This window comes from Protopterus annectens, chromosome 9.part0 (assembly GCF_019279795.1).
Source record: "Protopterus annectens isolate FY-2018-M chromosome 9.part0, PAN1.0, whole genome shotgun sequence".
In the NCBI taxonomy this organism is placed as follows: Eukaryota; Metazoa; Chordata; order Ceratodontiformes; family Protopteridae; genus Protopterus; species Protopterus annectens.
Window position 1 is genome coordinate 41,248,878 of NC_056743.1, and position 24,625 is coordinate 41,273,502.

Genomic DNA, 24,625 nt, shown 5'->3' on the forward strand with positions numbered 1-24,625 from the left:
GGAAACAGATTCCTCATAGGGATTACCATTCACTCTGCATTCCTTGTTTAGGGCCTGAGCACAACGTGGTTGGGTGTCGCTTTTGTGCTACTTTTAACAAGTGTACTATTAAACGTCGGTTGGACTGTGCTAGGCTGGTGTTTGGTAAACGTTGTAATTATAACATGCCGTCGGATTCTCCGATGACTGGTTCTTCTAAGAAACGCAAAGAAAAGTCTTTGCGGTCCAAACAGGATGAGGCGTCCACTTCGGACGCCGGTTCTGTAGTACCACTGGCTTCTTCAGCGGCTCCTTCTGAAAGTTTACCTGAGTCTCAAGGGGAGCCTTTGTTACTGCAGGAAGTGGCTTCTCCTGTGTTAGGCCAGGCTGAGGGTGCTTCTCTGATGTCAGTGGTTCCCTCCCCTCATAGGGTAGTTAGGCCTCCTCCTTCTCAAAGCAGAGCCCATTCTAAGTCTAAGTCTGCCCCTGCTGGTGCTAGTCCCCAGGGTCCAGCTCCTAGGAAGCACATGTTAAAGATGGCTGAAGATTTGATTACTTTGTTTAGGGGTTCTATCCCCCCCCCCCTGTGAAGAGGCCCAGGGTAGAGACAGAGTTGGAGGGTTTGGTTCAGTCTTCCAATGAGTCAGATTCCTCTGTAGAAGAACTTCAGGATTTCCCTCCTTATTCTGATTTGGAGGCTGAGGACTCTACTCCCTCTGCATCCCCTCCAGAAGATTTTTCTTTCTCTGAGACTTTGCATTCCATGAGGGAACATTTCAAATGGGAGGGCCAGGATTATTCTGATTCTCGTAAAAGACTAAGAGAATTCTTGTTTTTGCCTCAGCATAGGCCCTTGGCTATTCCCCCTGTACTGGATGTTGTTCAGGATGTGTTTTCTGAGGCTGCCCTTAACCCAGATTCTCTGCCTCCTGCCCCGGTTAAACCAGATAGATACTACAGGGTTCCGGAAGCTCACAAGTACTTATATAAGAGTCCTAGGGCTGATCCAGAAACTATTACTCAAGGCCCCAAAGGGGTTAGGGCTTCTGTGGTTAGGAATCCAGTTCCTCTGGACAAGGATGCTAGGGCCCTGGATAGGTGGGGTAAAAAACTGTATACCTCTTCGACTTTGGCTATGAGAGCTTTAAATTGTCAGTTTCATATGCTCCAGTATCAAAATTTTTTGCTGGGCCAATTGAAATGTAAAGTAGATGTTTTAGCTGAAGGTATTGAATGTAAGGAGCTTCAGGATTTAGTGCATGCTTCAGACCAAGTTGGTAAGCATTCTTTGCAGTGTGGTTTTGATGCTTTACAGGCTTCTTCCAGGGTGGCTGCTACTAGTTCAGTTATTCGTAGGCATGCTTGGCTTAAAGATCAGACCTTGTCAGAGCATGTTAAAGCTCGAATTATGGATGCTCCTCTACAATCTGATGTTCTTTTTGGCCCTCCAGTAGAATCAGTTTTGAAAAAAATGGAGGAAAAAGCTAAGTCTATGCAGACAGTTAAGGATTTTTTACAGGTTCAGCCCCCTAAGTTCAGTAGGAATTGGCCTGCTAAGGGATGGTCTTTCCCCTCTTCGGATTATCAATCTAGGGGCAGGTTGAGGCGAGGTAGAGGTAGGACTTCCTCTCAGGGCCCTGTCACTTCTAGGTCTTTGAGTTCTTCTACCCCTTCTGCTGGGGAGGGCAGGGGTCAATCCTTTCAGAAACAGACCCAATGACCCGCGTCTTCAGCTGCCAGACTCTGCTTTGCTGGCAGCCCCTCTAGGAGGAAAACTGAGACTTTTCAAAAGGAATTGGCATTTGGTTACCCAAGACAAATGGGTATTGGACATAATTAATCGAGGCTACAAATTTTATTTTCACACATTCCCTCCTTTCAAAGGTATGCTGGATGTGCCTCGTCAGCAAAGACTGGAAGCACAGACTCAAATTTCTTCTCTGCTTCAGTTGGAAGCAATACAGGCAGTACCTTCTGCAGAAAGAGGCACAGGGTTTTATTCCCGTCTTTTCTTAGTGCCAAAGAAAGGAAATACTTGGAGACCAATTCTGGACTTGTCCATTCTAAATACCTTTCTGGAAATTCCAAAATTCAAGATGTTAACACTGCAACAACTGTTACCTATGCTGGGCAAAGATCACTGGATGGTGACTCTGGATCTCAAAGAGGCCTATCTTCACATTCCTATCAGGCCCAGTTGCAGGAAATTCCTGAGATTTCGGAATGGGAATTTGCATTATCAGTTCTCTGCATTGCCCTTTGGCTTGTCTACTGTGCCCAGGGTATTCACAAAAGTCCTGGCTCCAGTAATAGCTTTTCTCAGGCTACAAGGAATTCAGATTTATCCTTATCTGGATGACTGTTTGATTCTGGCTCAAGGCAAGCACGAACTTCTTCAACATCTGCAGTATGTAATGACAGTTTTAAGATGCCTAGGGTATTCTGTGAACGAAATAAAGTCCAGTCTAGTACCCTCACAAGAGATGTGTTTTCTGGGTGTGAAACTGAATACAACTGCTCAGATGGCATTTCTTACCCCGGACAAACAAAGGAATCTTCACCTATTCTTCCAACAGCTATCAGTAATGTCCAGGCTGACTGCAAGGACAGTCCTTCAAGCCTTGGGGTTCATGGCATCTTGCATTCTAGTACTTCCCAATGCCAAACTGCATATGAGGAAGCTACAATGGTATCTCAAAAGCGTTTGGACTCAACACTGCCACGATTTGGACACTGTCATTCGGATTCTACCTTGCATTCAGAGAGAATTTCTGTGGTGGGCTCAGGAATGTCACCTAAACAAGGGGCTCTCTGTGACCCAACCAGAGGCAAGTCAGATATTAACGACAGACACCTCGGAGTCAGCCTGGGGAGCTCATTTCAGAGGAAAATGGATTCAAGACCTTTGGCCCCCAGAGCTACTTCACTTGCATATCAACATGAAAGAGATGCTGGCAGTTCAATTTGCTTTGGAAGGATTCAAAAGCCTACTTCAACCAAGACTGGTGTTGATTCGAACAGACAACACGACTGTCATGTGGTACATCAACAAGCAAGGGGGAACTCATTCTTACCCTCTTTGCAGACAAGCAATGCTGTTATGGGAAACTGCTTTGAATCTGCACATCACTCTTTGAGCACAGTTGCCAGGAGCACAAAATTCTTTAGCAGATGTTCTGAGCAGACAGATTGTGGATCCTCACGAATGGAAATTGGACCCTCAGGTATTTCTTCAGTTGACAATGGCTTGGGGAACTCCAGACATAGATCTGTTCGCTTCTCCTCTGAATTTCCAACTGCCACTGTTTTGCACAAGGCTATTTCATCCAAAAGCCTGGAAAATAGATGCACTATCCTTCAGTTGGAGCAACCTTCACGTGTATGCTTTTCCTCCTTTGCCTCTTCTTCCTAAGGTGCTGTTGAAAGTCAGGAGGGACAAACCTTGCATGATCCTTATAGCACCGGATTGGCCTCGTCAGCATTGGTACCCTCTGTTGAGGAGCTTAATTCATGTACCACCTTGGCCATTACCACAGATTCCTCACTTATTGTCTCAGGAAAACAATCATTTTCTCAATGTCAGGGTGCAATCCCTACACCTGACAGCCTGGCGCATTCTGTTTTAGAGAAGGGGGACCTTCGGCTCCCTCAACAAGTTTTGGATGTTATTTTGGAAGCCAGGCGTCCTAGTACTCGAAAAGTTTATGCTGGTAAATGGAAGAGATTTTTTCTTTGGAGTTCAGCTAAAGGCTTTGATGTCGAATTGCCTAATTTGAGTTGTACATTGCAATATTTGACTATTTTATTGGACAAGGGTTTGTCCTTCTCTTCTGTAAAAGTGCATGCTGCAGCTATTTCTGCTCACTATGATTGTGACCCTCCTTTATTTTCACATCCATTGGTTAAACAGTTTCTTAGAGGGGCAAAGAATATCAGACCCCCACGGAGGGTTCCTACTCCTACCTGGGATCTTAATTTTGTTTTGGAAAAGCTGACTCTGCCTCCTTTTGAACCTGCAGCTACAGCTGAATTGCAGTTGTTGTCCTGGAAGACTGATTTTTTATTGGCTGTTACTTCTGCTAGAAGGGTATCTGAATTACAGGCCCTCATGGCAGTGGAACCTTTTCTGATTTTTCACAATGACAGAGTTTCCTTACGTACTAATCCTACTTTTCTGCCTAAAGTGATTTCTAATGTGGCATTGAACCAATCTATACATTTGCCTACTTTTTATGCTAACCCCCAAAATGAAGGGAAAAAGTTTTGCATTCTTTGGATGTACATAGGCAGTTGAGGTATTATTTGAGCAGAACCAAAGAGTTCAGAAGATCTCAACAATTATTTGTTTCTTTTGCTTTGACTTCACAAGGGAAAGCTGTCTCGAAACAAACTATTTCCAAGTGGATTGGCCATTGTATTGCTTTTTGTTACTCTCATCATGGAGAGGATGTTCTGGCTGGGATCAGGCCTCATTCTACTAGGGCTACGGCCACTTCTACTGCTTTTTTGAGAGGGGTAGCTACTAAAGACATTCTAGAAGCAGCTACTTGGAGTTCTGTACATACCTTTACAAAGCATTATCATTTACCTCTTTATTCTAGGTCTAGGGCTGGGTTTGCCACTGCAATCTTACAGGGCATGTCTGCAGCTCCTAATGCTATTTAGTTGACCAGCCTCCCTTTTTTCCATTGCTCTGGGATTCTACCCATATGTCAGGACTGCAGCAATGGGAGACGAAGAACATAGTACAGTTTTGTACCTACCATAAATGTAGATGTTCGAGGATCTCCATTGCTGCAGTCCAATTTTCCCTCCTTCCTTCCCCCTTTTTCTTTTTAGGTTGGGGTTTGGGTGGTGTTTTTTGCATTCTGACGTCTGAGGCAAGAAAGTCTGAGGTTATGGCGTCGGTCATGCGCATTTGTACTGACACGTACTGACGTCAGTCTCGGGCGCCGATGACCGACGCCGGTTCTAGCCCTTTGGTATTCGGGCTGATGGTGGACAGCGGAATACCCATATGTCAGGACTGCAGCAATGGAGATCCTCGAACATCTACATTTATGGTAGGTACAAAACTGTACTTTTATTATGTGCAAAGTATCATGCTCAGGGGGGAGTTAAGAAGTCTCAGCAGGCATTCCCTACCCCTCCGTATCCATTCCACACACTCTGTATGGACTTTATTGAATTGACACCCTCAGAGGGAAAAAGGTTCTGTTTGGTCATTATTGATGCTTTTTCTAAATGGGTAGAAGCTTTTCCAGTGAAGCATCCGAATGCACAAACAGTAGCAAAGCTTTTGACTACATAAATAATTCCCCGATTTGGCCTACCAAGATGTATTTACAGTGATAATGGGTCTCATTTTGTTAACCAGATTGTTCAGAAATTGGGTCAAGTGTTTCAAATTGATCTCAAAAATCATTGTGCTTACCATCCCCAATCAGCTGGACTGGTGGAAAGACACAACGGTGTCTTGAAGAGTAAGCTCCGCAAACTAATGGCAGAAACACATAGGTCATGGACTGCGTGCCTTCCATTGGCACTCCTGTACATGCGAATCTCACCTTCCTACAAAGGACTTACACCATTTGAACTTTTGTTTGGGAGACCATATTACGTCCCACAGTGGCAAGGATTGTTGCCAGCGGAACGTGAGGGGGGTGAGGATCTAGCGGATTATATGAAGAAGCTGCTAAATGTCAAATCTCTTGTAACCAATGACTCCTTTGCAGATTCCAGAAATGAAACCTTGTTAAGCGTGGCACCTGGGGACTGGGTGTGGATCCGAATTGTGAAGAGAAAGAATTGGTCATCCCCCAGGTGGGAAGGCCCATACCAAGTACTTATCTCGACACCTACGGCTGTAAAGATCACTGAGAGGACTTCGTGGATTCATATCACCCACTGTAAAAAACTCAAGGCTCTTCCTTCTGCCAGTGGTATTGGTCAAACTCCACCGGACCTCTGAGCGCAAAGTCTGGCTACAAAGGGGGATTAGCCCAATAGGGGTTAGTTCATCTCAAGCCCAGTGAAGAAACCAATGGCACGAGGTAGTCCTTAGGGAGGATGGCCATGTTCAACTGGTACTTGAACTGTCACATGATGATGATTTTGATGACGAAAGTAAATATGTCCATACGAGAAGGAACAGTTGCAAGAGAAAAAGGAATGGTGGTGCTGCAAGCGCAAACAGGTTTTACTACTGTGTTTAAGGTGAAACTTTGTGAAGGAATTTTGGACTGTTCTAAATGGAACCATAATAATTTCTTGACTCGTGCAAAATACTTGTACAATAGAGACTGTACATCCTGGTCAAGTGTTTGGTGGTCAACAGATGTGAATTGATGGGAAACAAGTGGTGCAGTGATACCAGAGAAAGATAAAAGCAGGCAACAAAGAATAAAAATTGCGCATTTCCAAGGTACCGGAGTAGTTACTATAACCATTGTGTCACCACAAGAAAGTGATTCAGGAGTTTATGGAATCGGAGTGTCTCTTCCAACTAGAACTGAATCTTTGGGGGCACTCCAACTTAAAGTACAAAGCCTTAAGAATGCTACAAATAAAGCAGATTTTGCCTTCACAAAAGAAGAACAATTGTTACTCAAGACGGGATTCGTACACCATAATGAATGGTTATCTTGGGTTAGATATAGTACCCAAGAAGCACATCATGAGAACTGTATTTCTTGTGCTGAAGGTAAACAGCAATTAGCAACAGTCCCATTGATGCAAGATGAAGGCAACTTAACGTGTCTGTTGAAATTATTCTTCAACAAAACTGAAGATAAACGCAAAGATGAAACTCAGCGTTTTCCGGTCATAAGCAAAGTTGAGAAACCGCCTGCAGCGATTTCCTATCCAGGTTCGTATATGTGCATTTCCAGAGATGGCACAGGGAAAAATTATGGCAATATGGGACAGAACTATTGCAATGTTACTGTGAATGGCAATGGGAATCCATTTCTGGAGAACCAAACTCATAGTTTAACAGACGTATGGTGGTTATGTGGAGACAACAAACTCAGATCAAGGCTTACGATTACCTGGAAGGGAACTTGTGCACTTGTAAAGTTAATTCTGCCATTCTACATTTTCCCAGTTCCAGCAAGCAATTTCATAAGAGAACTTGAAATAAAGCCGAAGTGGTTGAGTAAGAGAAAAAGAGAGGCACCGAAGCAATCTCTCGATAACGGTGTCTACATCGATAGCAATGGCGTACCAAGAGGCTACCTGATGAATACAAAGCAATAAACCAAATAGCAGCTGGTTTTACATCCATCTTTGTCTGGATTCAACCTAATAAGAATGTGGACTGGATCAACTACATTTACTATAACCAGCAGCGTTTTGTGAACTATACCAAAGATGCATTGAAAGGAATTGCTGAACAACTGGAGGCCACTTCGCAGGTGGCATGGCAGAATTGAATTGCGTTGGATATGCTCCTGGCCAAAGAAGAAGGAGTTTGCAAGATGTTTGGGACTTTCTGTTGTACATATATTCCAAACAACACTGCGCCTGATGGAAGTATCACTCGAGCTTTGAAAGGTTTGGAGATGTTATCCGAAGAATTGGCAGAGAACTCTGGGGTAAATAATCCCTTTACAGATTTTCTACAAGCGTGGTTTGGAAAATGGAGTCATATCATCAGCAGTTTCCTGGTGTCCGTTGGAGTCGCTGTGGCTATCATGGTGGTATGTGGTTGTTGTTGTATACCCTGTATCAGAGGTCTTCTACAAAGACTGGTTGAAACTGCTGTTACAAAGACGATGTACCAGCAATTGCAACAGACTGGTGAAAGTGAATACATTGAAATGTGACTCTTTGCAAATGTTTTTGAAGTTTAAAAATTTGTCTTGCCAATAAAGTAATGTATGCAAAGAAAAACTTAGTTTTTACTATATATATTGCCGAAATAAAAGACAAATAAAAGTGTTTTCGGGGGGAAATGTTAAGAGAAAAAGTTTGAAAAACATACTGTTATTTGTCTTTTTCCTGTTCTTGCAAAGTGAACATGTTATTTGTTGGGATATGCCGATCAAAGATGGGCCTCATCTGTGAACAAAATGCAGCATTGCTTATGAACCTGAATGATATCTGTTTTCTGCATTTCAGAATAAAGAGATTTGGTTATAGCTCAGTGAAGCCTGGGATAAGGACGCACGGCCGAGTAAGAGTTAATTTACTGGGGCAGGCTGTGTGTCCTGGAAAATTTGAGCTACTGTTGTTAAATTGAACATTTTGTACTTCTTGAACATTCTATACTATCTGTGGGTTTGAGGTAATTTGTGATAAACATGTTTTTCCTATATGTTTTTCATAGCCAACTGTCAACAGTCAGAAATGTAACAAAAAGTTGTTTTGCTTGCAGTATAAAAGTTGATGTCAGTAAACAAGTTGATCAGATCAGTCCAGACCGGACATCTTGGCCAACATGCTGTGTAATCTGGTTAGCTGCTAATAAAGGAAAATTCATCGCCTGAGGCAGATGCGACTCATTTGAATTTTTTCTTCTGACAAGTAGTACTAGGCTAATGGCCCTTGTGAGCCATTTTAAGCCTAGCCAATTATCCCTTGTGAGTCTCAAACCCTGCACCTTGTGTTTATAAGGCAAACACCTTAACCATTAGGCCACCCTACCTCATTCTTAGTATTGCAATCAGCAGAATTCCTAAGCTCCCATAGACGCCCTGTTACATGGTGCTTGAAAAACCTTGATTCATCTAATTAAATGCACTGTATGCATTTTCCACATCTATGGGTACCATTCACTGTGCTATCCATCAGAGTAGGTATCCTTGGATAGCAAAGCTACTGATTTTTCCTAACATAATCAGAGGTACGCAATGAGAACATCTCGCCTATGTTGTCAAGAGGAAGTGTATAGAAATGAGTTAACTAAGCTAAGAACAGGTTTCATTAATAGGGGGTATAGTGAACATGAAATTGATAAGGTGTACTATAATGTACACAAAGAAAGGAAGGTAAAGCTAAGCCCTACTATTCTGACAGAGCAGGTAGTGACAGGTAGGTATCAGGAATAGTGTATTATCACACATTCCAATGGTTTTACCATATACAAGAGATGTGAAAAGGTTTGAAACCATCATATGACAAAACTGGCATATGTTGTTAGTAGATGAGGATACTACCAACATAGTGGGTGGACAACCACATTTTGCATTTAGAAATAAGAAAAATCTGAAACAGCAGCTTTGTTATCCAAGGATACCTACTTTGATGGATAGCACAGTGAATGGTACCCATAGATGTGGAAAATGCGTACAGTGCATTTATATAGATGAATCAAGGTTTTTCAAGCACCCTGTAACAGGGCATCTATGGGACCTAAGGAATTCTGATGATTGCAATACTAAGAATGTAGTGTATGTAGCTCACTGCACATGTTTCCATTTCTATGTTGGCAGAACTAATCGTCACCTTAGGGAACGGATAAGGGATCACCTTTACTGCACTAGAAAAGGGCAACTGTATAGTGCTTTGGCTAAGCATACATTGGATAAGGGGGATGAACATATATTTTTATTTCAGGTTTTACACATTCAGAATGTCAGCAATAGGATGGGGAACATAGTCAATACTGCTGAAAATATGGAAGTAAAATGGATTTTGTGTTTAGGAGCACATAGAGGTTTGGGTTTGAATGATAGTGTTCCATTGAAGCCAGTGCTAAAATCTAGAAGGTTAAAATAAAATAAATAATAACAATACTATCTTAACAAGAGAAGACTACTTAAACACATACAGGGCTTTGGGTCAATATGACAGTATTTCTTGAGCTGCTTCTAGCATAGATATCACTAAAGACAAGTATTTGTTGAGATGTATGTTTAAAGCATATGCATTTATTAGGTGGACAGCATGTGTATTTATTAGGCAGAGTATATGTATTAAGTTGTTGAGTGTGTACTGCTTATATTTTTATATAAATGTACATATATTTTTATGCTTATACCCACACACACAAGCAGTTACTAAATGGGGAACATGAGTATATGTATTTATTCACTGAATTTTTATGTATTTTATTTATATTCATCCACATGTTCTTGTTTCTACATTTTGTGCATGTGGTTTTTAAACAGTGTTTTTTTGACTTCAGCAATTAACTAAGGGCAAAACGTAAGCATAGTAATTAATTGATTGCTGAGTGCTGAATTAACTTTGAGTGGTAGGATTGGTTGTTTTAGTAATGAATTAAAGTATTTAAGTGCTGTTGCTGTTTGAATGAACTGTCTGATGAAGCAATGGTTACCATTGTGAAAGTGCTCACCATTTTGTATTAAAAAAGATTTTATTTTGTCGTGGTTCAGCTTCTCTATTCCAGCTACCTTCCTACTGGGCACCTGTGTTTCAACATGTCTAATGTGAAGATTATCAGGCATATCTAATATGAAGATTATCTGGCATATCTAACATGAAGATCATCAAGCATATCTAACATGAAGATTACCAGGCATATCTAACATGAAGATTATCTGGCATATCTAACATGAAGATCATCAAGCATATCTAACATGAAGATTCTCAGGCATATCTGACATGAAAATCATCAAGCATATCTAACATGAAGATTCTCAGGCATGTCTAACATGAAGATTATTAGGCATATCTAACATGTAGATTATTAGGCATATCTAATATGAAGATTATCAGGCATAACTAATGAAGATTATCAAGCATGTCTAACATGAAGATTCTCAGGCATGTTCATAGGTTCATAGGTAGATTCTAGGCTATTGGCTTTGGGGCCTATATAAGCCTAGCCAAAAAATTCCCTGACTTTTGCCACCCAAGAAAGTTATTTTCCTGCGCCCCTCTCTAGCAGAGCTGCAAAAGTGATCCCCGGGGTGAATTTCCTATTTCCCATCCAATTTTCGAGATTTTTCTTAAACAGGCCTAATGAGGAGCTTTGCTTGACATGAATGGGTAGTCTGTTCCATAGCATGGGAAGTTTCTGGGACAGGAATCTATCCCTCCAGCATGTTCTGTTTATTGTGGTGGCAAGGTTTAGGTCACTGGAGCATGTGGCTCAGAGGGACTGGGGTTTCTTTAAGTATAGCATGGTGCAACAGATCTGAGTTTGACATGGCTTTGTATGTTAGGCAGAGGTCGCCTCTGATTAGGTGATAAGAGATGGAGTAGAGCTGGAGTTTTTTGAGACGGTCTACGTATGGCATCTGTTTGAGGCCGGTAATCCTCTTAGTGAGGTATTTCTGTGGCCTTTCTAGTTGTTGTACATGTCTTGCAAGGTACATGCCAAACGGGGCATTGTATTCTATAATGGGTCTGATGAGGGATGAGTAGAAAGGAACAATGACCTCTTTTTTTCTGGAGGTGAACCCCTTTGTGATGAGGTGTGCCACATAGAAGGATTTCCTGACTACTGTGGCAATGTGATTATCAAAGGAGAGACTACTGTCCACCTGTGTCTCAAGATCTCTTATCACACTTATGGTGTTTAGTAGGCCACCGCCTATGTGGTAGTTCATGGGTACAGTGTTTTTCCCAAAGGGGGTGACAATGCACTTCTTGGCTTTGAGCCTGAGGCCATGACTTTGACACCAAGCATCAGTCTCAGTGAGGCCCCTTTGTAGAATGTCCACATCATTAGATGATTCTATTATGGCACCTAGTTTGCAGTCGTCTGCGAACTTCATTAGCCGAAGACCTGCTGTATTAGTCTGGACATCTGAGAAGTAGATGCCAAACAGGAGACGACCCAGGACTGAGGCCTGTGGTACTCCACTTGTTACTGGTCTGAAGTTGGATTTGGAGTTGGCTACTTTCACTGTGTGGGTTCTGTCAGTGAGCCAGTTGGCCACCAATCTTGTGACATAGGGATTTATGCCCACTCTAGTGTGTTTATCTATAATTCCAGAGTGAGGGATGGAGTCGAAAGTCTTGGCGAGGTCAAGATAGGCTGTGTGTACCACCATACCTTCTTCCACGGCTCTGGTGACAGTTTCAATGAAGTCAATCAGGTTTAGGAGATATGACTTACCTTTTACAAACCCAAACCAAGTGGGGTCCAGAGTTTGGAGGTTACCTATGTCCTTATTTATAAGCTTCAAGATGATATGTTCCATGGCCTTGCAGACCAGGCTCACCAGGCTAATGGGGCAGTAGTTCCCAGGGTCTGTGGTGGCACCCCCTTTGTGGAGTGGGATAACCGTCGCTGTGCACCATTCAGTAGGCACAAAGCCTGAAGTGATGCTATGACTGAACATGGTACTTAGGTGGGGTGCCAGTTTGTTCTATAGTTCATGCAGAATGCAGCCTGGGATGTTGTCAGGCCCCATGGATGCTGTGTTCTTGGCTTTGGAGAGTGCAGTCTTTACTTGTGCAGCCATGATTACAGGGGCTTTGCATTCTTCCAGTATAGTGATGGACCCTTTGGGGGATGGGGGGGATGGTGAAGTTTGCACTGAACCTATCTGCCAGGATGTTGGCAATATCAGTTGGTTCTGTATCTCTAGTGCCATTGTGCTGTAGCTCAGAGCAGATCTGAGTATCACCATTGAGATTCTTGACATAGCTGTAGAATGCTTTGTGGTTGTCTTTAGAATCAGTGGTGATTTTATTTTCATAACTAGCTTTGGAGGATTTTATGAGGGAATCTCAGCTTCTTACTGAGGCTGACTAGGGAGTTTCTGCAATCAGGGGATTTTTCTCTTTTTTGCAACAGCTTCTTCCTTCTGTTGTAGAGTTTGTTTATGGCGGGGACCACCAGACTGGCTTCTAGTTTTTGGAGGATAGCATCTTGGTTCTTTTGGGGATGGCACAATCCATGCACTCATGTATGTGCTTATATAGTGCATTTGTATGGGATTCAGCAGTTGTACCTCTATTTTCCATCTGTATAGGTGTTGTGAAGCTTACCACTTCTGTCTTAAGAAGCATGAAGTTGGCTTTAGAGAAGTTTTTTATGGTAGTTTCCTTAATGGGGAGTGGGGGCAGGATATTGATATCTAGGGTGATTAGCTTGTGGTCAGATCTGACCAGTGAGGAGTTGACATCTGGTGTGGAACACTGGTTGCCCATATTGGTAATAACCAGGTCCAGGATATTGCTGCCCCTTGTGGCGGTATGGCAAAGCTGATCCAGGGCATTGGAATTCATGAATTCCAGAAAGCGTTGAGCAAATGAGTTACTACATGAGTAGTTTTCCCAGTTGATGGTGGGGTAGCTGAAATCACCCATTATTAGGGTATTGGGCTGTACCTTAATATTACCCATATATCAAGGAATGGGCATCCTGGGGCATGGCAGGGGATCTGTAACAAGCTACAATCTGGATTGCAGTCTTTCCCAGTGTTAGTTGCACTTGGATAATTTCGGGTGCATTATGTTGAGCAACTAGCCTGAATGTGTGGATATCCTTAATGAATATGGATACACCTCCTCCTTTAGTGTTTCAGTCCAGGTTAGGTGGCCAAAAGGTGTGGTATGGGTTATAACCTGGTAATGGAGAGGTGCTTTCTGGAGCCTTGAACCAGGTCTCTATCACTGCACAGATGTCGATGTTCTCCTTTTTAAGGAGTGCCTTGAGTGAGTGCATTTTGAGGCTTATACCTGCTACGGTGATGAGTTTGTCATATGAACCTTGCCTAAAAAAGGCACTATAAAGGTGGCAAGAACCTTAGCCAGTATCCGGAATCCCAGGGGTGACAGGTGCAGGCCATATCTGGTAAAGCATCATGGTCTGTCGATCATGTCGTCCCAGGCAGACAGACACTGGATCCCTTTAGAATGACACCAGAAGCTTAGCCAATTGTTGAAGTCAATCATTTTGTCCTTGTATTGTGTGATCATTCTGGGCAATGGCAGGATGCTACTCAGGGCTAGGGTCATACCTGCCTGGGCTACATGATCCAAGAGCTTTTCCATGTCTCTTTTCACGTAGTCCAGGGAGGTACATCTCAGGTCATTCACATCAACATGGACAATGACAGAGTCATATTTGTACTTGTTGTGGAGTGACCTGAATGTTTGCGTTATGTGGCAGATCCTGGCACCCGACAGGCAGCTGACAGTAACTTTCTCCTTGTTTAGCCTGGTGAGTAGGACTGGGACATCAGTGTGCCTGACTATAGAGTCACCTATGACTAGTGTGTTGGGTACGTTGTTTTGCCTTATGGGCTGAGGTTGAGTGGCACACTGATTTTTTGGGTTGTGTGTCATTTGGGTAGTGTTGGGGGGGTGATTGCTTGCATTTCAGCTTTGGTAGTCTCTGTTGTTTGGGCAGATTTTTATTGAGACCCTCCGCAAATGTCAGTCTGTGTTTTGTATTACTATGTGTGGGTTTAGGTGGTGTAGGTTTTGATGGACTATGTGTTGAGTGTGGTATGGTGCAGGTGTATACCTTCTCCTCTTGACTGTCTAGTACAGTCTTGGCTGGAGAGAGCTTGGCTTCCAGTTTGGCTATATAAGTTCATTTCTCACAGGTTGTAATGTTGGGTGGTAGGAGGAAAGGGTTGTCAGTGTACATGAGGCAATTGTTACATTGCTCCAAGATGCCCAGATTCATCAGGGGAACAGGGGAAAATACCAGGAGCTGACCCTTAGACATGCCTGGATAGGTGCTTATTAATTTAAGTACTAACAAGTGAGGAAAGTTGAGAGCTGCAGTAATTTGTAGATTATTTAGTGCATGTCTAACACAATGATTATCAGGCATATCTAACATGAAGATTGTTTAACGAAATCTTGGAAAGTGAGAGGATGCCTGAGGAGTGGAGAAAAAGTGTTTTGGTACAAATTTTTAAGAATAAGGGTGATGTGCAGAGCTGTAGTAACTACTGAGGGATAAAACTGATCAGTCACAGCATGAAATTATGGGAAAAGTAGTGGAAGCTAGGTTAAGAAGGGAGATGATGATTAGTGATCAGCAGTATGGTTTCATGCCAGGAAAGAGCACTACAGATGTGATGTTTGCTCTGATAGTGTTGATGGAGAAGTACAGAGAAGGTCAGAAGGAGTTGCATTGTATCTTTGTGGACTTAGAGAAAGCATATGACAAGGTGCCTAGAGAGGAGTTGTGGTATTGTATGAGGAAGTCGGGAGTGGCACAGAAGTATGTAAGAGTGGTACAGGATATGTACAAGGGTAGTATGACAGCAGTGAGATCTGCAATGGGAGTAACAGATGCGTTTAAGGTGGAGGTGGGATTACATCAAGGATCAGCTCTGAGCCCTTTCTTATTTGCACTGGTGATGGACAGGTTGACAGACAAGATCAGACAGGATTCCCCATGGACTATGATGTTTGCAGATGACATTGTGATATGTAGTGAGAGTAGGGAACAGGTTGAAGAGACCCTGGAGAGGTGGAGATATGCTTTAGATAGAAGAGGAATGAAGGTCAGCCGGACTAAGATGGAATATATGTGTGTGAATGAAAGGGAGGATAGAGGAATGTTGAGGATGCAGGGAGTAGATTTGACGAAGGTAGATGAGTTTAAATATTTGGATCAACAGTTCAGAGTAATGGCGAGTGTGGAAGAGAGGTGAAGAAGAGAGTACAGGCAGGGTGGAGTGGGTGGAGAAGATTGTCAGGAGTGATTTGTGACAGACGAGTACCAGTAAGAGTGAAGGGGAAGGTCTATAAAAGGGTAGTGAGACCAGCTATGTTATATGGGTTGGAAACAGTGGCATTGACAAAAAGGCAAGAGTCAGAGCTGGATGTGGCAGAGTTAAAGATGTTAAGATTTTCACTGGGTGTGATGAGGGTAGACAAGATTAGGAATAAGTATATTAGAGGGTCAGCCCAGGTTGGACAGTTTGGAGACAAGCCAGAGAGGCGAGATTGCATTGGTTTGGACATGTGCTGAGGAGGGATGCTGGGTATATTGGAAAAAGGATGCTAAGGATGAAGCTGCCAGGTAAGAGGAAAAGAGGAAGGCCTAAGATAAGGTTTATTGATGTGGTTAGAGAGGGCATGCAGGTGGTTGTTGTGACAGAGCAAGATGCAGAGGACAGGAAGAAATGGAAACAGGTGATCTGCTGTGGTGACCCCTAAATGGGAAAATCTGAAAGAAGAAAAAGCTCTAACATGAAGATTATCAAGTATGTCTAACATGAAGATTATCTGGCATGTCTAACATGAAGATTATCAGGCATGTCTAACATGAAGATTATCTGGCATGTCTAACATGAAGATTATCAGGCATATCTAACATGAAGATTATCAGTCATGTCTAACATGAAGATTATCTGGCATGTCTAACATGAAGATTATCGGGCATGTCTAACATGAAGATTATCAGGCATGTCTAACATGAAGATGATCAGGCATATCTAACATGAAGATTATCAGGCATGTCTAATATGAAGATTATCTGGCATGTCTAACATGAAGATTATCAGGCATGTCTAACATGAAGATTATCTGGCATGTCTAACATGAAGATTGTCAGGCATGTCTAACATGAAGATTATCAGGCATGTCTAACATGAAGATCATCTGGCATGTCTAACATGAAGATTATCTGGCATGTCTAACATGAAGATTATCTGGCATGTCTAACACGAAGATTATCTGACATGTCTAACATGAAGATTATCAGGCATGTCTAACATGAAGATTATCAGGCATGTCTAACATGAAGATTGTCAGGCATGTCTAACATGAAGATTATCAGACATGTCTAACATGAAGACTGTCAGGTATGTCTAACATGCAGGCATTTTTACAAAGATTAACAGTAATACTTGCATACATACATTTTACAAAGAAAGTTCAACAAGTGACCACAGATAGTACATTTTTCATGGGAGGTACAGTTGCACAATTAAGGAAGTGCGTAGATAAGTGTTTTAATGAAACAGAGAGGCTGTATTAGTGGTACAATTCTATAAGCATAATACTGGGATACTCACATCTAAGTAGAGTTAGCAGAAAACGATAGTTAGAACTGGAGATAAGGGTGGTGATGGTAAGCAGTGAAGGCAAAATAAAAGAGTTAAATTAGAGATTCAATACAAAGATGGTAGACAGATGATTCAATAGCAGGGAGTTGTTGACTAGGTAGAGTATAGTAGGGGGTATAAGATGGGTAGGAAGGTGAGTATTAGTAGAGATGGTGGTAACAATAAAGATAAAGGAGGATGAAGGGAGGCTAAAGGGGAGAAAGTGGGAGAGGGGTATTTGAAATAAGTTAGGGGTGGGTGTTAATAGAGATGAATGCCGATGAAAGGAGGCAGAAGGTGCTGGGGATTTAAGCTAAGTATAGTAGGGGATAACTGATGGGGAAGAAGGTCAGTATTAGTAGAGATGGTGCTTGCAGTAGATATGAAGGTGGATGGAAGGATGCTAAAAGGGAGAAAGTGGGAGGGGACATTTCAAGTAGAAAAAGCATGGGTGGGAGTTAATGGAGCTGGAGGCAGATAAAAGGAGGCAAGGGGGGAGTAGGAGTGGGATAGTTGAAGTAGAGTAAGTAAGGAGATGGGAGTCATGTTGGTTTGGAAGAGGGCAAAAAAAGGTAAAGGAGTCCTGGCAGTTGGTGGAGAAGGTTAAGGCTTTTGTCTCCGATACTTTTGACCCCAAGCAACTTACTTAACTACCAGTGCCCCCTATCTGCTGCATTTCTCACACAGACATCTCTCTGCCAGGTATGACTAACTGTAATATATCTGCAATGTACTCACTTTTTTTAAGGAATCCTAAGTCATTTCTGCCACAAAGATCTTTGCAATATCATATTGAAACAGATTCTCTCCTGATACTGAACTAAAATCTCCCACAAATGTCTTCCTTCCTTCTGTGAAAATCTAGATGTACATTCATGCTGACATATACACTGGTCGAAATCTTAAGATGGTGCTTTTCAAGTCTGGTGTGTGGACTCCTTCTCCAGTGAAGCTGCAAGCATTTTATTTATTTATTTATTTATTTATATTTGTTGACCAGGAGTGTCCGACTGGACGTAGGTCCATTTTCAGCGGAGGCCCGGGGTGAAAAGCTCCACAGTTAAAATAAACAGAGAGTAGTTACATTGGATTACATAGCGATAAACAATTTACATAGCAATTACTTACAACATATTTACAGATGAAGAACACAGTACATCAGTAGACAACTAGAATCTTTATCTGTGAAGTACATAACAGACATTAACAAATGTTACAATAAGAAGTTCCTGTTGTATAATAAGTACTAGGCTTATGAGCATCTGAGCTTGCTATAATCAAGGTAGTTAGTGGAGTGGAAAGAAAGGTAGTGGTTGGATGGGGTGGGTGATATTAGAGTGGGAGTTGCAAAGGCATAGCCAGCATGTTTTTAGGTGCGCTTTTAGTAAAGTTTTGAAGTGGGTGCATGATGGTGCAAGAGAATAGTGCTTCACCAGTAGAGTTATTGGCTTTAGTGATCTACAAGTGATTTCTGTTGCTGGATCTTGGTGGTCTGTTGGTGCGATAGGGTTGGAGTAGATTCCGGAGGGATGGGACATTTAGTGGATGGTTTACTAGTTTGTGGGCAAATGAGAGTTGATACCATTGAAGGAGGTGAGGGAGTTCAAGCCAGCACAGATCAGCAAGTGAGAGACAGTGGTGACTACAGTAGGATGCCCCAGTGGTGAATTTGTCGATTTTGTTGTAGCATTGTTTTGTGTAGTTTACAGCATTTTATATTTTAAAGTGAGGAAGCATTTTTTGGGGGGAAGGAATTTTTTTAATGCCAGGCTAGGCCATCAGCTAGCAGCAGGTCCTAGGCAGCTGCCCAAGTCACCTTGTGCTGGATCTGATTCTATTTACAGTGACTCTACTCCTTATCTTAACCACAAGCTAGCTACTAGAAATGCATTTTAGCACAGGGAAAAAAAAAATTTTAAAGTATTTGTATAAGTAAATACAGGCATGCCTCCTGTGCTTGAAATTTTTTTTTTCATTTTTAGCCACCTTTTATATGCAATTCGCTCCACTACTTAGCTAACAGCTCTATTGCTATAATGACTTTTAATCTTTGTGTGTAATACTTTCCTCAACTTACGTAACAGTACTATTGCTATAATGACTTTTCACATACAACTGCTGATGAATGACCTTGAATAACTGTATTATCTTGTTTAATTTTTGAACATATTACTGTATAATGTGATTGTATCCCATGGTTTGACTCTGATTAATGACCTTGAATAACTGTATTATCTTGTTTAATTTTTGAACATATTACTGTATAATGTGATTGTATCCCATGGTTTGACTCTGATTAATGACCTTGAATAACTGTATTATCTTGTTTAATTTTTGAACATATTACTGTATAATGTGATTGCATCCCATGGTTTGACTCTGATTAATGACCTTGAATAACTGTATTATCTTGTTTAATTTTTGAACATATTACTGTATAATGTGATTGTATCCCATGGTTTGACTCTGATTAATAACCTGGAATAACTGTATCTTGTTTAATTGTTTTAACATATTAACTGATTTTATTATGTAATGAATTGTTACTCTGATTAATGACCTTGAATAACTGTATTATCTTGTTTAATTTTGAACATTACTGTATAATGTGATTGCATCCAATGGTTTGACTCTGATTAATGACCTTGAATATCTGTATTATCTTGCTTAATTTTTGAACATATTATTGTATAACGTGTTTGTATCCCATGGTTTGACTCTGATTAATGACCTTGAATAACTGTATTATCTTGTTTAATTTTTGAACATATTACTGTATAATGTGATTGTATCCCATGGTTTGACTCTGATTAATGACCTTGAATAACTGTATTATCTTGTTTAATTTTTGAACATATTACTGTATAATGTGATTGTATCCCATGGTTTGACTCTGATTAATGACCTTGAATAACTGTATTATCTTGTTTAATTTTTGAACATATTACTGTATAATGTGATTGCATCCCATGGTTTGACTCTGATTAATGACCTTGAATAACTGTATTATCTTGTTTAATTTTTGAACATATTACTGTATAATGTGATTGTATCCCATGGTTTGACTCTGATTAATGACCTTGAATAACTGTATTATCTTGTTTAATTTTTGAACATATTACTGTATAATGTGATTGTATCCCATGGTTTGACTCTGATTAATGACCTTGAATAACTGTATTATCTTGTTTAATTTTTGAACATATTACTGTATAATGTGATTGTATCCCATGGTTTGACTCTGATTAATGACCTTGAATAACTGTATTATCTTGTTTAATTTTTGAACATATTACTGTATAATGTGATTGTATCCCATGGTTTGACTCTGATTAATGACCTTGAATAACTGTATTATCTTGTTTAATTTTTGAACATATTACTGTATAATGTGATTGCATCCCATGGTTTGACTCTGATTAATGACCTTGAATAACTGTATTATCTTGTTTAATTTTTGAACATATTACTGTATAATGTGATTGCATCCCATGGTTTGACTCTGATTAATGACCTTGAATAACTGTATTATCTTGTTTAATTTTTGAACATATTACTGTATAATGTGATTGCATCCCATGGTTTGACTCTGATTAATGACCTTGAATAACTGTATTATCTTGTTTAATTTTTGAACATATTACTGTATAATGTGATTGCATCCCATGGTTTGACTCTGATTAATGACCTTGAATAACTGTATTATCTTGTTTAATTTTTGAACATATTACTGTATAATGTGATTGCATCCCATGGTTTGACTCTGATTAATGACCTTGAATAACTGTATTATCTTGTTTAATTTTTGAACATATTACTGTATAATGTGATTGCATCCCATGGTTTGACTCTGATTAATGACCTTGAATAACTGTATTATCTTGTTTAATTTTTGAACATATTACTGTATAATGTGATTGCATCCCATGGTTTGACTCTGATTAATGACCTTGAATAACTGTATTATCTTGTTTAATTTTTGAACATATTACTGTATAATGTGATTGCATCCCATGGTTTGACTCTGATTAATGACCTTGAATAACTGTATTATCTTGTTTAATTTTTGAACATATTACTGTATAATGTGATTGCATCCCATGGTTTGACTCTGATTAATGACCTTGAATAACTGTATTATCTTGTTTAATTTTTGAACATATTACTGTATAATGTGATTGCATCCCATGGTTTGACTCTGATTAATGACCTTGAATAACTGTATTATCTTGTTTAATTTTTGAACATATTACTGTATAATGTGATTGCATCCCATGGTTTGACTCTGATTAATGACCTTGAATAACTGTATTATCTTGTTTAATTTTTGAACATATTACTGTATAATGTGATTGCATCCCATGGTTTGACTCTGATTAATGACCTTGAATAACTGTATTATCTTGTTTAATTTTTGAACATATTACTGTATAATGTGATTGCATCCCATGGTTTGACTCTGATTAATGACCTTGAATAACTGTATTATCTTGTTTAATTTTTGAACATATTACTGTATAATGTGATTGCATCCCATGGTTTGACTCTGATTAATGACCTTGAATAACTGTATTATCTTGTTTAATTTTTGAACATATTACTGTATAATGTGATTGTATCCCATGGTTTGACTCTGATTAATGACCTTGAATAACTGTATTATCTTGTTTAATTTTTGAACATATTACTGTATAATGTGATTGTATCCCATGGTTTGACTCTGATTAATGACCTTGAATAACTGTATTATCTTGTTTAATTTTTGAACATATTACTGTATAATGTGATTGCATCCCATGGTTTGACTCTGATTAATGACCTTGAATAACTGTATTATCTTGTTTAATTTTTGAACATATTACTGTATAATGTGATTGTATCCCATGGTTTGACTCTGATTAATGACCTTGAATAACTGTATTATCTTGTTTAATTTTTGAACATATTACTGTATAATGTGATTGTATCCCATGGTTTGACTCTGATTAATGACCTTGAATAACTGTATTATCTTGTTTAATTTTTGAACATATTACTGTATAATGTGATTGTATCCCATGGTTTGACTCTGATTAATGACCTTGAATAACTGTATTATCTTGTTTAATTTTTGAACATATTACTGTATAATGTGATTGTATCCCATGGTTTGACTCTGATTAATGACCTTGAATAACTGTATTATCTTGTTTAATTTTTGAACATATTACTGTATAATGTGATTGCATCCCATGGTTTGACTCTGATTAATGACCTTGAATAACTGTATTATCTTGTTTAATTTTTGAACATATTACTGTATAATGTGATTGCATCCCATGGTTTGACTCTGATTAATGACCTTGAATAACTGTATTATCTTGTTTAATTTTTGAACATATTACTGTATAATGTGATTGCATCCCATGGTTTGACTCTGATTAATGACCTTGAATAACTGTATTATCTTGTTTAATTTTTGAACATATTACTGTATAATGTGATTGCATCCCATGGTTTGACTCTGATTAATGACCTTGAATAACTGTATTATCTTGTTTAATTTTTGAACATATTACTGTATAATGTGATTGCATCCCATGGTTTGACTCTGATTAATGACCTTGAATAACTGTATTATCTTGTTTAATTTTTGAACATATTACTGTATAATGTGATTGCATCCCATGGTTTGACTCTGATTAATGACCTTGAATAACTGTATTATCTTGTTTAATTTTTGAACATATTACTGTATAATGTGATTGTATCCCATGGTTTGACTCTGATTAATGACCTTGAATAACTGTATTATCTTGTTTAATTTTTGAACATATTACTGTATAATGTGATTGCATCCCATGGTTTGACTCTGATTAATGACCTTGAATAACTGTATTATCTTGTTTAATTTTTGAACATATTACTGTATAATGTGATTGTATCCCATGGTTTGACTCTGATTAATGACCTTGAATAACTGTATTATCTTGTTTAATTTTTGAACATATTACTGTATAATGTGATTGTATCCCATGGTTTGACTCTGATTAATGACCTTGAATAACTGTATTATCTTGTTTAATTTTTGAACATATTACTGTATAATGTGATTGCATCCCATGGTTTGACTCTGATTAATGACCTTGAATAACTGTATTATCTTGTTTAATTTTTGAACATATTACTGTATAATGTGATTGCATCCCATGGTTTGACTCTGATTAATGACCTTGAATAACTGTATTATCTTGTTTAATTTTTGAACATATTACTGTATAATGTGATTGCATCCCATGGTTTGACTCTGATTAATGACCTTGAATAACTGTATTATCTTGTTTAATTTTTGAACATATTACTGTATAATGTGATTGCATCCCATGGTTTGACTCTGATTAATGACCTTGAATAACTGTATTATCTTGTTTAATTTTTGAACATATTACTGTATAATGTGATTGCATCCCATGGTTTGACTCTGATTAATGACCTTGAATAACTGTATTATCTTGTTTAATTTTTGAACATATTACTGTATAATGTGATTGCATCCCATGGTTTGACTCTGATTAATGACCTTGAATAACTGTATTATCTTGTTTAATTTTTGAACATATTACTGTATAATGTGATTGCATCCCATGGTTTGACTCTGATTAATGACCTTGAATAACTGTATTATCTTGTTTAATTTTTGAACATATTACTGTATAATGTGATTGCATCCCATGGTTTGACTCTGATTAATGACCTTGAATAACTGTATTATCTTGTTTAATTTTTGAACATATTACTGTATAATGTGATTGCATCCCATGGTTTGACTCTGATTAATGACCTTGAATAACTGTATTATCTTGTTTAATTTTTGAACATATTACTGTATAATGTGATTGCATCCCATGGTTTGACTCTGATTAATGACCTTGAATAACTGTATTATCTTGTTTAATTTTTGAACATATTACTGTATAATGTGATTGCATCCCATGGTTTGACTCTGATTAATGACCTTGAATAACTGTATTATCTTGTTTAATTTTTGAACATATTACTGTATAATGTGATTGCATCCCATGGTTTGACTCTGATTAATGACCTTGAATAACTGTATTATCTTGTTTAATTTTTGAACATATTACTGTATAATGTGATTGCATCCCATGGTTTGACTCTGATTAATGACCTTGAATAACTGTATTATCTTGTTTAATTTTTGAACATATTACTGTATAATGTGATTGCATCCCATGGTTTGACTCTGATTAATGACCTTGAATAACTGTATTATCTTGTTTAATTTTTGAACATATTACTGTATAATGTGATTGCATCCCATGGTTTGACTCTGATTAATGACCTTGAATAACTGTATTATCTTGTTTAATTTTTGAACATATTACTGTATAATGTGATTGTATCCCATGGTTTGACTCTGATTAATGACCTTGAATAACTGTATTATCTTGTTTAATTTTTGAACATATTACTGTATAATGTGATTGCATCCCATGGTTTGACTCTGATTAATGACCTTGAATAACTGTATTATCTTGTTTAATTTTTGAACATATTACTGTATAATGTGATTGCATCCCATGGTTTGACTCTGATTAATGACCTTGAATAACTGTATTATCTTGTTTAATTTTTGAACATATTACTGTATAATGTGATTGCATCCCATGGTTTGACTCTGATTAATGACCTTGAATAACTGTATTATC